Source organism: Xenopus laevis, chromosome 4L (assembly GCF_017654675.1).
Source record: "Xenopus laevis strain J_2021 chromosome 4L, Xenopus_laevis_v10.1, whole genome shotgun sequence".
NCBI classification, from domain to species: Eukaryota; Metazoa; Chordata; class Amphibia; order Anura; family Pipidae; genus Xenopus; species Xenopus laevis.
Window position 1 is genome coordinate 50563751 of NC_054377.1, and position 16894 is coordinate 50580644.

Here is a 16894-nt window from a genome sequence, read left to right on the forward strand (position 1 = left end):
GTTTTTCCCCTGCTGAGCCACTGGGGGGCTTTGCTAATCTCACCGTCTCCTCCTCTTAACTCAATAAGGCCAGATGTCATTAATCTCATCATTATGGGTCTTCTTCAACTGGTCTCTTCATCACATTGCTAGATCGTTAAAATTAGTTTGGTGATCTTGTTTCTGCTGCTTCTTGTTTCTGCTACAGCCTATGTCGCCACCTTGCCTGTACCCTCTTGTTTGAATTCCCAATTCTGACTTCTGCCTGATACACTGGCTTACACTTGATTGCTGCCTGTCTTGACCACCACCTGCTTCATGGATCTGCTCTTGTTCGCCACCTTTCCTGATTCTTGCCCACTTAAGGACTTTACATTATTTTACCCATTTCTTCAATGACTGGTTGATATTGACTTGCCTTAAATTTTCATCTTCTGCTGTTGGCATTTTCATGATTAAATCTGATTTGATCAGTATCATATGGCTTCTGCTTTTCATCAAACATTACCTTTTCTGACATGATGTTATAAGTAGCTTACCTTACCTTACCTACCAGCTTACCTTATAATAGCACTACTAATTCTCAGTTAGTTGTTTAACGGACAAGTAAAGGCATATTCACTGGAGGGCGCCAATGGGACCTCCCAGTAAAGATAATCACTAACCTTGGACCTTAGACCAGCGTTTTTGCCAGTGCCCCAGCAATCCTCTCCACTATCCTGGACACCATGTATGTGCAGTAAGGTAACTTAAAGCTTACAAATTCTGCTTTTTGCTGTTCATGCAAACTATCCAGGACACTGCAGATAATCTATGCGGCATTGGGAAATGATGGCAGTTCTGTGCTCAAGGTATTGTGAGGGTGTAAGGTTAGCAATTATATTCACCAGAGGGTGCCTAACATATTGTTACACCTGAGTGAATATCGTTTGTCTCATTTTAAAGAAAAAAATGTATACTGTATTTCCAATTATCAAAATTTTGTGATCTCTATTTTCAATTAGATTCCTCTGTTTCAAGTACACAAGTTTGTCAATATAAACTGTTTGTAAATATATATCTGTTCAGCTGAACTATATCAACCAAAAGACCAGAGAAAATCTTCAACAAATCTCAAAAACCGGTGTTTCTATGGAAACAACATGTCTTGTCCTGGATATATAGTATGAACATTGCAAACCCAGCCAGTGCTGTTTTATATGTAGTTGTGTATTTCTAAACTAAGTGTAATGAATGATCTGAAGGCTCCAGTATCCCAGGAGAACCCAGAAATAACACCAGAAGTGAATACAGAACCTAGCAATATTTTTCCAGATCTACAGAACTATATTTTATGGAGGTTACTCTTATAATGTTTGTTTTGCCTGAATCCTTTCTTCAGCATTTTTACTTGTCTTCTATATATTTCTCTATATATTGCGATTTAGAAGACATTTAATAAAGGCTCATTTAATGAAAATTAAAATGTGAGAATAAATATTAAGTGCTAGTAGTTTCAATACATATTTTGCAGTCCCTGCCCTGAAAAACTTGCACTCTATGAGGAAGAGAAGACAGAGAGGAAGAGGACAGAGAGCATAAGTGAAGGGTGTATTTAAATGGAGAAACACTCATGAAAAACTTAATCTTAAGAACATCTTAATGTGGGAGCTTGTGTAATCAAAGATTTGTGTGGTGTTAATAATTGAGCTCAGCAGTGTCATTCAACAGCTCCCTCAATTTTGCCCATTGTGAAGTGATGGATTCTGGGACTTGAAGCCTCCCTGCTTTCCAGAGAATCTGTCCACCACCCACTTTGGAAAACAGAGGGATTTCTTATCCCACAATCCAATCCATCAACATGGAACAAAGGGACCCAAGTGTCATCCACATACCTGAACCAGTGACTCTGTGTAGTTCCCTGGAAAGTAAGTAAGACCCTCCTTTCCACTTCTCCATGTACAAGTTTGCTACAATGGGAGAGACTGGAGAACCCACTGCACAGCCATGTTTCTGTCTATAAAAAAGGTTCTTGTACTTGAAGTATGTGGTGTTAAGGCACAAATCTAGCAACAAACATACTTGGTTGGGACTGAGCTACGTTCTGCTGCTGAGGGTGTTATCTTGTTGCAGTCATTTTTTTACAGTCTCAATTGCCTCTGTAGTAGGTATACATGTGAACAACAAAGTGACATCATATGATACCATTGTTTCTTCTGCCTCTAGTGTAACGCCGTGAATCTTGGTTACAAACTCTTTGGCATTCTGGATATGATGCACTGTATTGCCTACCAATGGGGTTAAGATGTTAGCCAAGAATTTTGCAATGCTGTATGTCACTGAATTTATGCTGCTGACAATTGGTCTTAGTGGGGCTCCTTCTTTGTGTATCTTTGGGAGTACGTATAAGCATGGTGTGGCTTCTCTGGGGTACAGGTGGTGGTATAAAACTCGATCAATGGCTTTCTCCTTTTCAAGTTGTTGTAGGCAACCTATCACCTTTTTCTTGTAACCGCTGGTTGGGTCTTTACTCAAATAGCAATACATATGAACCATTAAGGAGATTGGTTATCTTGCAATCGTAGTCAGTTGTGTTGAGCTCAACTGTCCATCGCCCTTTATCTGCTTGCAGGATAGTGATGTTCGGGTCCTTACTCAGAGAACTGAGCGCTCTCCTCTCTTGTGTAGTAAAGTTAGAGGGAGGTGTTCTGGCACTTGACAAATCAGCTGACACTTTTAGCCGGAGTTGTTCCACTTCTGAAATATTTTCGTGGTGTTCATGCACTTTTTTTGCTGAATGAATGAGCTCATTACTCATTCAGTATATTGTAAGCTGCATTATTCAAACACAATTTGCAATTAGTCTTCATGCATTTATTGTTGTTAATTAAGTTTTGTGGTGCAGCTTTTAGGCCTGATGTTTATATTGTTATCTGGTTTTAGGGGGGAAGTTCCCTGGCAACTAGAGAACAGTTTTGAAATAAAAATGGAAAAGGAATAACAGAGGAAGCAAAAAAGTGGTGCATTACAGCAGTAAAACTAAAACCAATCAATCTGGGTTGTTTTTTTTTTGTTTTTTGTTTGTCAGGGTCAGTAAACTTGAAAGAGAGACAGCATTTTGAGCTGCAGGCTGGAAAGAACCAAAATAGAAAATGCAAATAATGAAAGCAAACATGCAAATAAAGACCAAATGAAACCTATTACTTCGAGCGATTGTAAATGTGAACACTCCACCCACTTTAATAGAAAATGTTTGAATACCGTAGATAATGATCGTACAAAAAAAATTTGCAGATGGTCTTAATTTTATTAATTTAGACAACTTTACTGTCATGTTTTTTATAGATCTCCTATATAGAATTTATTCTGTTACCCAGTTATTCTGTATACGGCCCATGTACAATATAGCACTATATACAGGGCCAGTTTTATAAACTCGGCACCCCGAGGATGGCTCCGGTTGTAGCCCCTCAACTTCCCGGTCCTCATCCCCTTCCCTGTCCCCTTCTCCCTCTGAGTCTACTTCCCTGTTGCTGTATCTCCCTCCTTGTCACCATCCGGGTCCACCTCCCCTTCCTGTGTGTGCATGTACTGTATATGTGCAAGTGCACATCTTAAACAGTCACGTCCGGAGCAGCGCTGAGACTGTGGCATGGTGTCTCTAGTGCTCAGAAAGAATCCAAATGTGGCTGGGCAACATGCCACCCCTGAAATTCTGCCACCCTAGGCCCGGGCCTTTGAGGTCTTGCCACAAATCCAAGCCTCACTATATGAATAAAGATAAGCACTACATATACATACATTACATACATAAAAAAAACCAAACCTGATAAATCATCCTGAACTGTTTATAGTAGTAATGAGCGAAATGTTTCACCCTGAAAATTAAGCTCATATAATTGGTGAATAAAATTGTCAAAGATTGTCAGGCAATTTGTTGCGCATCAAAAAAAATATTGTCGCCCATAGACTTCAATGCATTTTGGCAAATTTTCACCATTTCACAAATTTTTGGTGGATCGAAATGGGTCAGATTCACCCATCACTATTGTGAGCTTCTGGTAGCAAAACCCAAGGCCACGGCACAGATTTTAGCACAGAAATCGAGACTGACCACCTTGAAGAGTTTAAATTGCCGCTTTGCTGGCTTTTATTTGTACAAAACACAATTCTTCAGACCACTGTTTCACATGGTGAATCACATACCAAAAACAGTCCCGCTTCACACCCTCACTGGTGTTCTCTTTACTCACGTTTGAGTTTAGCCCTCACTGTCTTTCAGCGGACCACAAATCCCAGAATCCTCTCTGGGAACACTTGAGACACTCTTGTCTCCTGGAAGTGGTTTCTCTGGTCCTCTACCAGACCTTTGGAGCTCTCTCCAAGTCAGGGGAAACACACTTTTGTTCCCAGGTGCTCACAAGCACTCCTATGCATGGCCCCTCACCCTCCTCCACTCCAGGGGGAATCAGCCCTGAGGTGTTGCTCCACACCTCCTTTTAACTACCACATACCTGTAGTTAATTACCTCTAACTGCCTTTAGCTTATGGAGCAAGGGATGGAAGCCCATCCTGCTCTCTTCCGTCCACTCCAGGGACCCATAATCCAGCTTTTACTAAACTGGTTCACCATTTAAAACAGCTTTACTAGCTGCAGCAATACACATTTCCCTGGAGTTTCTTATTTCACCAGCCTAATGCTGGTAAAGTACACATGATTAGTGATGGGCAAATTTATTTGGCAGGCGCAAATTTGCTGCGAATGAATTCGCCAAATGGCCGTGAAATTTTCGCCATTTCGCCCATCACTACACATGATATTGTGCACTTTTGACACACATATCTTACACTATTTATAGTCTTGTTCTTGTTTTTTCTGTCTCTTTTTTTTTCCCAGACATCAATCAATGTTATTATTCATGCTCCCAAAGTCCACAGATCAGGTGTATTGATATGCTCTCTGAATTAATGTTATGACTTTCCCTTATGGTTAATAGTTGCATAGTAAACACGAAGAGTCTAATGATTCTTCACTGTGGGAGAAATCCAGTTATAGAATGCTCTTGTATGAAAGATTGACTCCATTAGCTGATTTGGTAATTTATAGTTTACTAGATTTAAATGTTGGTTGAGGGAGAGCATCTGAATTGATAGTCTGGAATTAGTGTTTCTTTTTAGTTTAAAAAATGCAAGGCCTATGATTTTATAACTAATCTTGAAACTTCATTTTGATTTGCATTACTCTGTGGAGTTCCAATGTTAAAGGAATTGTTTAGTATAAAAAATAAAAACTGGGTAAATAGACTGTGCAAAATACAAAAAATGTTTACAATATAGTTAGTTAGGCAAACATGTAATCTATAAAAGCTGGAGTGACTGGATGTCTAACATAATAGCCAGAGCGTCCTGCTTTGTAGCTCTCTTGGTTTCCACTGATTGGTTACTAGGCACTCCCCTCTGTATAGATTACATTTTTGGATAACTAACTATATAAAAACATTTTGCTAATACTTTATAAGGCCTATTTATCCAGTTTTTATTTTTAGAATGAACTGCTCCTTTAATAATTTCCTTTTTTCATCAATGATGTACAGCCTATCCATTTACCCAGTGGGCATCCTGTCTTGTAAAATAAATGCGGACAAAGAAATTAAGTTGCTGTAACTCTGTATTAAAGTTTTATACCATGAAATGGCTATTCATCTGCAAATGTTATTTGTACCCTACACAGAGAATTAGTTCCCTTTTAAAAGAGGACGGAAATGAGTACAAAGAGAACTCATTAATATGAAAAAACAGAATATTTTATACCCAGTGTAGTCAAGCTTAGGCGTGCCACTGCTCCAGCTTATAATCACTTTTCAGCCATGCTGTCGAGTTTTCAGATAATTAGAAATGTAGAAGGGATGTTAACAATTGTACAAACATATTTTAAGTTCACAGTGTCCTTTCTTGTTTTTCGTCTTTTTTAATTCTCCCAGTAACATGATATACAAAGGATGTTTCTCCTGTTAGCAACCACGGATTAAATTGTTAAGGGCTATGGGTATAAATAATGCGCAGAATACTAATAGCCTGACTGAAAGGCAGTCTCTTCTGGTCTAAGTTAAAGTAGCTTAACGTAAGATATGTTAGAGGGCCACTTTTTAGAAAATACCCCTCTAGTGCAGCCACACTGACCACTTCCCATGCCTCAACAACACCGACTAATTTCAATTCCTCACCTACACTGACTACTTCCAATGCCCATCACAACATAAGATAGGTCCAATGTTGAGGTAAGATCGGTGATGTAGCTTCTAGTGGCAGCATTGTGCCACTACAAAAAATTATAAAAAAAAATCTTTAAAAAAATATTGAGTTTTTTTTTACACATAATAGTAATGGTATTCAGTGGCTCATGTGGATATTGTTCTTTATCCCTCTATTATGCTGACATGCAGCCTAATAACCTATTAACGTTTAACATTTCCATCACTTCTGCATCAACTTCTGCACATACATGTAGCATTCTGATATAATCTCCTTACTAAGGGGCCCATTTACTTAGTTCGAGTGAAGGAATAGAGGAAAAATAGTTCGAATTTCGAATGGTCGAATATGGCTACTTCGACCATCGAATGGGCTACTTTGACCTTCGACTACGACCTTCGACTTCGAATCGAACGTTTCAAACTAAAAATTGTTCGACTATTCGACCATTCGATAGTCGAAGTACTGTCTCTTTAAAAATGTATTCGACCCCCTAGTTCGCCACCTAAAACCTACCGAGGCCAATGTTAGCCTATGGGTAAGGTCCCTATAGGCTTCCTAACAATTTCCTGATCAAAGGAATATCCTTCGATTCAAAGGATTTAATCGTTCGATCGAACGATTTTTCCTTCGATCGAACGATTTTTCCTTCGATCGATCGTAGGAATAGCGCAAAATCCTTCGACTTCGATATTCGAAGTCAAGGATTTTACTTCGGTCGAATATCAAGTGTTAATTAACCCTCGATATTTGACTCTAGGTAAATGTGCCCCTAACTGTCAGGTTAGATCTAAAATAGGCATTTTAGAAAGCTCACCAGCACTGCTTTGCTTTTCACAAAAATGATATGAATAATCCTTCCCAGCATGCAATTTGCATCACGGATTAAGGATTTCAGCAGGTTTTAACATTCAATGCTGCTGAGGAACTGCACTGAGCACTAGTACAGGTATGGGACCTGTTATCCAGAATGCTCGGGACCAGGGGTTTTCCGAAGAATATATCTTTCCATAATTTGGATCTTTATTCTTTAAGTCTACTAGAAAAATATTTAAATATTAAATAAACCCAATAGGCTGGTTTTGCTTCTAGTAAGGATTAATTATATCTTAGTTTGGATCAAGTACAAGTTACTGACTTGGATTACAGAGAAAAAGGAAATCATTTTTAAATATGTGGATTATTTGGATAAAATGGAGTCTATGGTAGACAGCCTTTCCGTCAGGGGTATAACTATAGAGGAACAGACCCTGCAGTCACAAGGGAGGCAGGGAACAGGAGGGCCTGGACTGTGGGGTCTGCTTCCTCTATAGTTAATTAAAAAAAAACCTACTCTATAGCCGCTCTCTTACCTGCGGCAAGGAAGGGCGATGCATGTTGGGCAGGACTGGGCGGAGTCGGGAAGAGGGCAGGGTGGGGGTACGACATGGGTGGAAGTGGGCGGGAAGATGGGGATCTGAAGATTTTTTTGCAGGGGGGCCTGGCTCAATCTAGTAATGCCACTGCTTTCCGTAATTAAGAGCTTTCTGAATAACGGGTTTCAGTATAACAGATCCCATACCTGTACCCCATAGACATTAATGTGTTCAACTGGTCACAGCAGTCAAACACCTTTTGATGAACTGACCCCTATCAGCTTGGCTAAATGTATCCACTGAATATATTCAATATAGCTAGGAAAGTTTTGATAAATGAGAAAAAAGATTGAACTGCTGGGAATCCTTCTGGTTCTAAAATTTCATCTTACATTGATCTGACTCTTCAACTCTCAATGTGCTGGTATTGGTAATAACTTAGTAATACCATATCATCATATTATAATATTTGCAAACAGTTTTTGTCAAACTGCAGGGCCGCCAACTTTTTATTTATCATTGATACCAAGGATTAATGGCATGTCTAGAAGCAAAACAGTAGCAGACATATATCATATAAGTTTTACTGAGCTCATAAATCTCGATATACATTTTTTATAATCTGTCAACCATTGGAGCCTAATATGTGGTGAAAATATAGTTCTACTGCTAATAAATAGGGTGCATAGTGAATAAAATTAAAAGTGACACCTGATTTTATTACATTTGTATACTCTATATAAACTGCAACAGCATATTAACAAAAGGATTCTTCTCCATCCAACAGCTAATTTTGGAATTCCTAAGATGTTTGACAAATCATCGGAAATGTACATTTGTAATTCTAATTCTTAGGAATTTCAGCATAATGGGTCCTCTTCTAATTTGCTCAACTCAATCTGCAACTGAGAGTGTTTTATCCAAATGTCAATGAAAACAGTATCATTTTCCAAACGAGTGCTGAGGCAATTAGAAGCTATTTAGTTAAGGACAGGGTAAATGAGTGTCTTCCCTACTGCATACAATAATAAATGAGCACATATTTTCTTAGCCAAGTCTCAGCTTAAATCTTTTGGCCTCAGTACGTGAAACAACATGCTATTTGACAAACTAATATCAAAGTGTTAATTGCAAGAAGAAGACACATTAAAAAGGAGTCAACGCACAGACAGGATTAGGGATGAATATATAATGATGCAGAATATAAAACCAGACAATAGTAGTAGCAAGCACGAGGCTACAAGCAGCCCTTTAGGGATTTGCTTGGGTTATGGTGGCAATGGCTGCTTTGATTTTTTTTAATGAAATAATGCAGCTTCAATAGTGTAGCAACTATTATTGATGTAAGAACATAAAAGCCTCAAATCTCGAAGATATGTCATTGCTAAAACTGCAGTAGAGATATGCATTTAACAGTTCATCACTGTATTTATTGTAAGAAAGTACAGTACATGCTGGATCAAACCCAAAAGAAGGTTAGAGATATAATCTATGAATAACGAAAAAGTTATACGCAGACATAATCTCTCTGCACATTACATGAAGGTTAAAAGAAAATCCTCTCTGTATTTGTGTGACTCAGCAACATTACCCAAAGTAAGGAAGGAAAATCATAATTTCATATGAATCAAATGCCCAAAAGCAGGTTGAATGGATCTTTAATGTTAAAGACAGAAACTAAGTGATACTGATGCTTTTGAATAATCTTTGGCAATGTCATCCACAGACTTGGATGTCTTCAGCACTTAAAGTGGATGATAATATTATCCATAATTTATATTTATATATTGCTAACACATTCTATATTGCTTTAAAGAGAATGCTTTATTGTTCGCTTTAGTCCCTGTCTCAGTGGGGTTTATGTGCCAGTGGATGGCACATTGGCATTACAGCATTGGGGGTTCTAAGTCTGATTCCGTTATATGAGCTATAGAGGTTGCTAGAAGTTTCTATGCTCCAAATCCTGGGCAAGTATGCATATGCATTGTCACTGGAATTACACTGGAATTACACTGGAATTATAGGGAAAAATGCTGCATTCTGGGATCCGTTATCAGGAAACCCATTATCCAGAAAGCCCTGAATTACGACATGGCCATCTCCCATAGACTCCATTTTAAATAAATCATTAAAATTTTCTCTGTAGTATTAAAACAGTATCATGTACTTGTGATGACATTGTTATATTTTGGAGTTTTTAGGATGATGGGGTTCCGGATACTAGTCCGATACCAATGATTGCTTGTCTTTACTAATGTTCAGTACAATGCCTCTCAAGCATTGAAAAAACCTTATTTTATGCAGCTACAAATGTTTTACGCTATAGTCGTTTTTGGGTTTTTTTAAGCAATAACGTAATTACTGATCACAAACACCATTGCTATGTATTTTCTGGGTTCTCTAAGATCATCCAGTTTTAATTTAAATAGATATGCAGTGGGAGCTAAAGTGTATATGGTAGGTCATGTACTCTGTAAGGTACTGTAAACTGTCATGCATAAAGCTTCTATAGATATAGTGGGGTTAGGAATCGGCTATAAAGATTTGTGTTCCCTTAGAGGTAGGTGTAATGTGTCCAAGCCTGAGGTGTACAGGCCCCATGAAAGTAGTCATAGAGGATCCTTAGAATTAACCCTATGAGAGACATACAAACCGAGTCCCTCTATATAGTTACCCTTACCCATATTGATATTTGAAAAAATATAAGCAATAGTCATTTATGCAAAGCTGGTAGCCACTATCTCCATAAACAATAGCTCTTTTGCCCTTCCAAACCGTCAGTTGTGTGTCTGACTGACTATAGGCCCTCTGATGTTCTCTTTATGAGGGCTACAGAAATCAGAAACATCAACTGTATGTGCCATAGGCATAATGGTAAAGGGTAAATCTATCTGCAGGAAAAAGGCTGAAAGAGAAGTCACGTCAAAGTCAACATATTTGCATAACAGTGCTCAATGCATGAGATAACATTGCAACATAACATGCTAAAGGCTAGAACAAATAGCAATAGCAATGTAATTCAGCTACCACCACTGATCGTAATCTCTGGATTCCTATCATGCTTGTGACCTTGCCCTTTATGTATTATCACCCTGTCCATTAAAAAAAAGCTAGCCACTAAACAGCTGGAAATATAAACAATCTTTACCAAATTCCCTTGTTTCACAATGTGTATCTCATTAGCTAATTTGAAATTGCATCTATAAAACAATGTTGTGCTTATCCAGTGGCAGTAGTATACCTATGATATTGCCCTGCTCATTAATAACACATTCCTACAGATTGTGATGAGCAAAACTAAGGCCTCAGGTAAATGCATATAGGTCGACAGGTCATCTTTCATCATGAGTCTTTGGATGAGATATTTATTTTTAGGCATAATCAGGGTTATGAGTTTCTCCTTGTATCCTAAGAAAGATGCGGGTAGAGAAATGTTGGGATGTCATTTTTACTTGTGCAGCAAACTGTCTTTTTATTCTTAAAATAGGAAAAACTAAGGGGAAATGAAATGTATTTGAAATTGTACACATAAAATACTGTTTGCACTGAAATAAGCAAAAGTAAATGTGTGCGAGTCAGAGCTAGAATATTTTCTGGCCAGAAGTTAAAGGTTATGCAAATTCACTATTTAGGTGAAAAATATTTGAAAACAAGGTTGTACAGTACCAGGGTTGACATATAAGAAAGTTACCTTATATTCCTGATATCTGATAAACACATTATTTTACACAACACATTGAAAATTATGCTTCTCTGCAAAAATATTCTTCTTTATGAAGATTACTGACTTCACTGACCCTTAAACATATCGTACTTTACCATCCAATGATCTTGAAAATGATGCTGATCCCACTGAATCCCACCTGAATTAACATGCTCTGTATGTGAAGAAAGCAATTTATGTAGAGATTCACTGACAAGCTCTTAATAATTAACATGAACACTACCAGGTTTGTGGCTTTTAAACACATTAGGAAAGAGCGCCTTTCCATGTCCACCTAACAGAGTTACTTGTGATCTCTTGCTTTGTTTGACATTGGACTAAGGCTTGTCATTGTCACTATAATTAATTTATAGAAGGGCAAGGCTAGGAAAATAAATTAATACGTTAGTTTAAACAGGATCCCTGGAGGCTATGGGGTATATGGAGAACAATTAAAAGTTCAACGGAGCAGAGGATGGGATTAACTAAAGCAAGATCTGCAAACATGATTAACGTTCAAAACATCTGTAAGTGAAGCAGGAGGTAGCCTGGGGTTCAGGCAAGGAACTCACAGAATATTGTTTAAACATTGAGTAAATAACAGTAAATCAAACATAACTATAGCAATGGTGCATTAAATTATATTATTACTTGTACAGTGCAGGGTGCAAACACTGGTGGCACTTTGAAAAATTGCCATAGATCTCATGCTCCACAACATGTACTCTCCATGAATCCAGTGCCTGCATTCAGCAGTGTTGTATTCAGGAGCAGCAGTACAGGAAATTAAGTAGATGTGCCCTCTCCCACCCCTACACGTCATGCAGTAGCTACAAGCAAGCATGGTCTTATTGCTCTGCTTAGCGCTCTTGTGCTTATGTCTGGGATTGAGTAAAAAATTAAGGAAAAAATAGTGAGTGGCTTGAAACCCCTACTTGAAGAAGGGATGTGCCCCTGAAATGTTGCAGTAAAGTAATAAATAGCAGGGGTTCATCCTGATTTCTTCATCGTATTCTCAGGAGGGTGTTAACCCTCCAGGCTGGGCACCAAGCAAATAATCTTGGAGAGATGGATGTGCTGGTGAATATTGAATATTCTACTGTCAATGTAAAAGAATCCTTATATCTTTGCAAGCTGTTAATTATTAAAAAAAAGATATATGTGATAAAATCCCTTTTTTCAGACTTTGCCATTCATTATAGTACGATATGGCATGTATATCATTGCATGAGTCAGAGGGACCCCTTTAAATTCAGTGTAAGCTGCTATTTTAATAAGCTCTCGTATTACAGCTCAAAATATGATGGATTCTCTTCCACAGAAAACTGACTGTATTCTGACTACAATGAGAAAAAAAGGCTTGAATATCGGCAATGAAACTGGTGAGTTTTCATATATACCATAGCTCAAATGTGTGTGATGTAATTTTTTGGGATAGATTATTATTTTGGCTGTCCCTGGCTGGTTCAGATACAATAGTTACAGTACCCAGGTATATATCACAAATTAGCCTTTAAAAAAAGTTGGCTCCCTAAATACCTAGCACACAGAAACCCCCCTCCCCCCTCTCATACAGCAAGGGACGTATTTATTTATTTTTTTTATTTAAAGATTTTTATTTTCCGTAAAACTTGAACAAGCATAGTATTAGCACACGTATGAGCATGTGAGTTATAAAACTGTTGACATTATCAAAGATTGGCAAACAGAATTGTAGGACTTTCAATACAGTACATGTAACTCTATAGAGCAAATAAACCTTCACAGTTATCTAATAAATGTGGCACTATCGTTTTTATCTGCATTTCCTTTAATTCTACCTGTGTTACATGGTCGGGATTGCCTAATCTGTTAACGGTGCTTTTCCAGATTTCTTAAAGGGGAGAGAAGTAAGAAAAGAAAGGAAGAAGAACAAAGGTAATTGGGGGGGGTCAGAGGGTGAGTGCAAAGGCAAGGGACGTATTTATTAACATTGGAGACAACAATTACTTTTGATGTTACTCATAGCAGTCAATCAGCAGTTAGATTTGAGAGGGCACCTACAATTTAGAAAACAAAAGCAAATACCTTATTGGTTGCCATTAGGGATGTAGCGAACCGCCGATAATGTGTTCGCGAACGCCGTTCGCGAACACCGGCAAAAAATGCGAACAGTTCGCGAACTTCGAACATCCGAAAATTGTTCGATTCGAACGATCGAAGGATTTTAATCGTTCGATCGAACGATTTTCGTTCGAATCGAACGAAAATCGTTTGATTTTAGCGACCGAATGGTCGAACGATTTTGACGCGAACGCCTATTGGCGAACGTCGCGCGACGTTCACAAACTTGCGGCGGACGCGAACAGCCGATGTTTGCGCGAACAAGTTCGCCGCAGAACAGTCCGCGACATCCCTAGTTGCCATAAGCAACATCAATGCTGATGGTTGTCTTTAATAATAAATATAAACCTAAATGTATAACACAGCATTACCTTGTTTCTTCATTTAATCAATTTGATTTTTTTTGAGGAGGATGAATTACTACTAACCATTGTATTTTACTCAGTTTTGACTGTGGGGGTCCTACAACGGAACATTTTTTTCTAAAATTAAATTGTTAAAGGGGAAGGAAAGCGCTTTTCGGCTTGGGGGAGCCAAAAGTTAGGCACCCCCAAGTGATTGTATTTATTTACCTGACAACCCGAGCTAGTGCTCCGATCACCAGAAATCTGCAGAGGCCCAGGGTTCTTCCAGCGAGCACCATGGAGTGATCCTCTTTTCTGCGCATGAACAGTAGTGGGAAAAGCTGAACTTTAATGAAAAAGCCGGCTATTTAATTTTACTGTGCATGCGTCTGCCCTGGGAAATTTAAAAAGCAAAGGAGACGACCGCTCCGTGGTGGTCCCTGGAAGGAACCCACGCCTTTGCTGTTTTCTGCTGATAGGAGCACCGACCCGGGGTGTCAGCTTAGTAAACTAAACCACTTGGGGTGCCTAACTTTTGGCACCTCCAAGTATAAATTATTTTCTTTCTCCTTTAAGGGCTGACATCAGTGAAATGTAGAAACATGTAAGGGGATTATGTAATAAAAGGCACTAAATTTGCCCAGGTGCAATAATCCATAGCAACCAATCAGCAGGTAGAATTTACAGGTCACCTGTTTAAAAGCAAACATCTTTTTGGTTGCTATGGGTTACTGCTACTGGGCAAACTCAGCGCATTTTATTACATATGGGGGATAGTGTGTTAATCTACGTAGACATTCTGTAAAAGGATGCGTAAGCTGATAATAAATGCATAACTATACAACTACTGGCCTTTACTTTTGAGAATGCTAAAATATATAATAAATCTTGTTAACGGAAACCAAAAAAAAAAATCTGTCCATTAGCACCTTAGCAAGACAGTGAGAGATTAAACACATTCTTTTCTACCATGAAATTCAGTACATCTGTGTTCCTAAACTCATCTCTAAAATCTGTTAAAGCCAAAGTGCAGATGAAATCTCATGTAAACCTCTGCTTATAGCAAATTATGGTATATCAGAAAAAAAAGTGCAATTTGCTCCATCTGTAAATACAAAAGGTTATTATCACCTCTAATGTCCTTTTCCGTAACATTACCCAGTGTACATTAACTTTGTGAGCTATTCTTTCAAATATCTGTGCACTGGCAGAAGTAATATATGAAGTAATTTGGCTGCTGGGTGGAATTCATTCTCAGCAGAGAATCTTTCCATCACAATTAAGCTGCATCACACATGAAGGTCGAAAGGGTAAAGCATCTTGTTTAGCTTAACTTCCTTTATTTCTAAATCATTGCGTTCTTCTGATGTCTGCCATCAGAATATTTTTTAACAAGAAAACCCGTAGATCAATGGGAAATCACCTTATTATGGTTGCACTGCAAAGCAGTGGGAGTTAGCCCAAAAAATATTATTATTGGAGGAATATCAACAATACATCCCCATATTTTTTCTGGTGGTCACTTGAATGTTTGCATTTCACTTGTGATAAAGAAAACAACAGTGCTGCCTTTCTTTATGGATGGAGTTCTAGATATACATTCAGGATTATTGACTCATGAGGCAAAGAACAGGGCAGATTGAGAGGGTCATTTACATTTACTGCATGCTGCTAAAAAGGTCTTTGGGGTTCATTTTATTGCAAGAGTACGACTCTGTCCCTTAGTTGCCCATTTATACAGAAGCTATGCCTGTAGTATTGCTTTGCTCTACACCTTGCAAAGGATTACAAATATTGCAGGGTTGCATTAAAAATGCTTTAATGTATTCATCTAAAGGGAGGAGCAATTTGAAGCCCTGTACAGGTATTGGACCTGTTATACAGAAGACTCGGGACCTGGAGTTTTATTGATCTCCATACCTTAAAAATGTTTTAAACATTAATTAAATCGAATAGTATTGTTTTGCCTCCAATAAGGATTACTTTTAGCTTAGTTGGGATCCAGTACAAGCTATTGTTTTCTCATTACAGAGAATAAGGAAATACTTTTTAAAAATTTTAATTATTTGATTAAAATGGAGTCTATGGGAGATGGACTTGTTGTAATTCAGATATTTCTTGGTTACCAGATAAAGGATCCCATACCTGTATATGAAAGGCTATAGGACATGTAACATATTGGCTTCCATGCTGCTCTCAAGGAGAACCTAAGCAGTAAAAATTCTGCAACCTGTTACCACCTCCTCTAGACAATCATTGGTAATACTTCCAGACAGGTTAACAGGTGATTCATGACTTTTTTCCTGTTAAGATTCTCCCTAAGAGCACCAGGGCTACTTGTGTAATGGTTCTGATATTACTTCATTGGCTTTGCTTATCTGCCCCTTCAAGGCTTGCCTCTGTTGATTAAACAAAGCTTTAAGCATTCAGTGCCTGGTCCCTTTGTATTCACTCAGACTTTAGTTAGTACTGTACATATTTGTGATTGGGTATGGGACTCCTGTAATATTAGAGGTCATTATTTTTAAATAAACATTTCTATAAATGATGGAGAACAACATAGAGTAAATTGCTACTAAAGCTAGGGCAAGTTACAAAGAGCAAAAATTCCAACGTAATTGCAGGCCCTGGTAAGTAGCTTATGCTTCAGCTTGCTGTCCTTAATTTGCATCTTCAAAGGTAAATCACATGCAAGTTGTGTTTGTAAGCTTTAACTTGGGTGTAAATGTTTCATTTCAGGTACGGCGATAATCACAGTAATGTAACACCGTTTATAATTCATTAGATGTCTTGGGTCCTTGCTCTAAGTATTTTGTACTGTGTGCTGTATGCAGGCAAGCAGACACAAACTTTTTAGAAGAGAAACATGTTTATAGCTGCAAGTAGTGTTGTAAATAGCACTTTAATGGAGCCAGCTATTACGGGAAAATGCATCAGTTAATAGTGCTGTTCCAGCAGAATTCTAAACTGAAATCTGTTTTTTTAAAGAGTAAACTGATTTTATTTATTTCTGAATTTTGGCATGGGGCTAGACATGATGTCTATTTCCCAGGTGCCCCCAACCATATGACTTGTACTTCAATACGACCCAAGTTGTAGTAGACATGGGTATAGCTTTTCCTACTTGGGTGCTATTCTCATATCTTGGTTCATATTGAAGTAAAATGTAAAGGGGAGAA

The 16894-nt window shown here is 38.1% G+C and overlaps 1 long non-coding RNA gene across 1 annotated transcript in view; it reads left to right on the top strand.

Annotated features, from left to right (window-relative positions):
- The window catches only part of LOC108714049, a 97081-nt gene extending 84433 nt beyond the window's left edge, over positions 1-12648 (top strand). Inside the window, exon 3 of the long non-coding RNA XR_001935292.2 lies at positions 12590-12648. This is a non-coding gene — a long non-coding RNA (uncharacterized LOC108714049). The remainder of the gene's footprint in view (positions 1-12589) is intronic.
- Positions 12649-16894: the final 4246 nt, after the last annotated feature.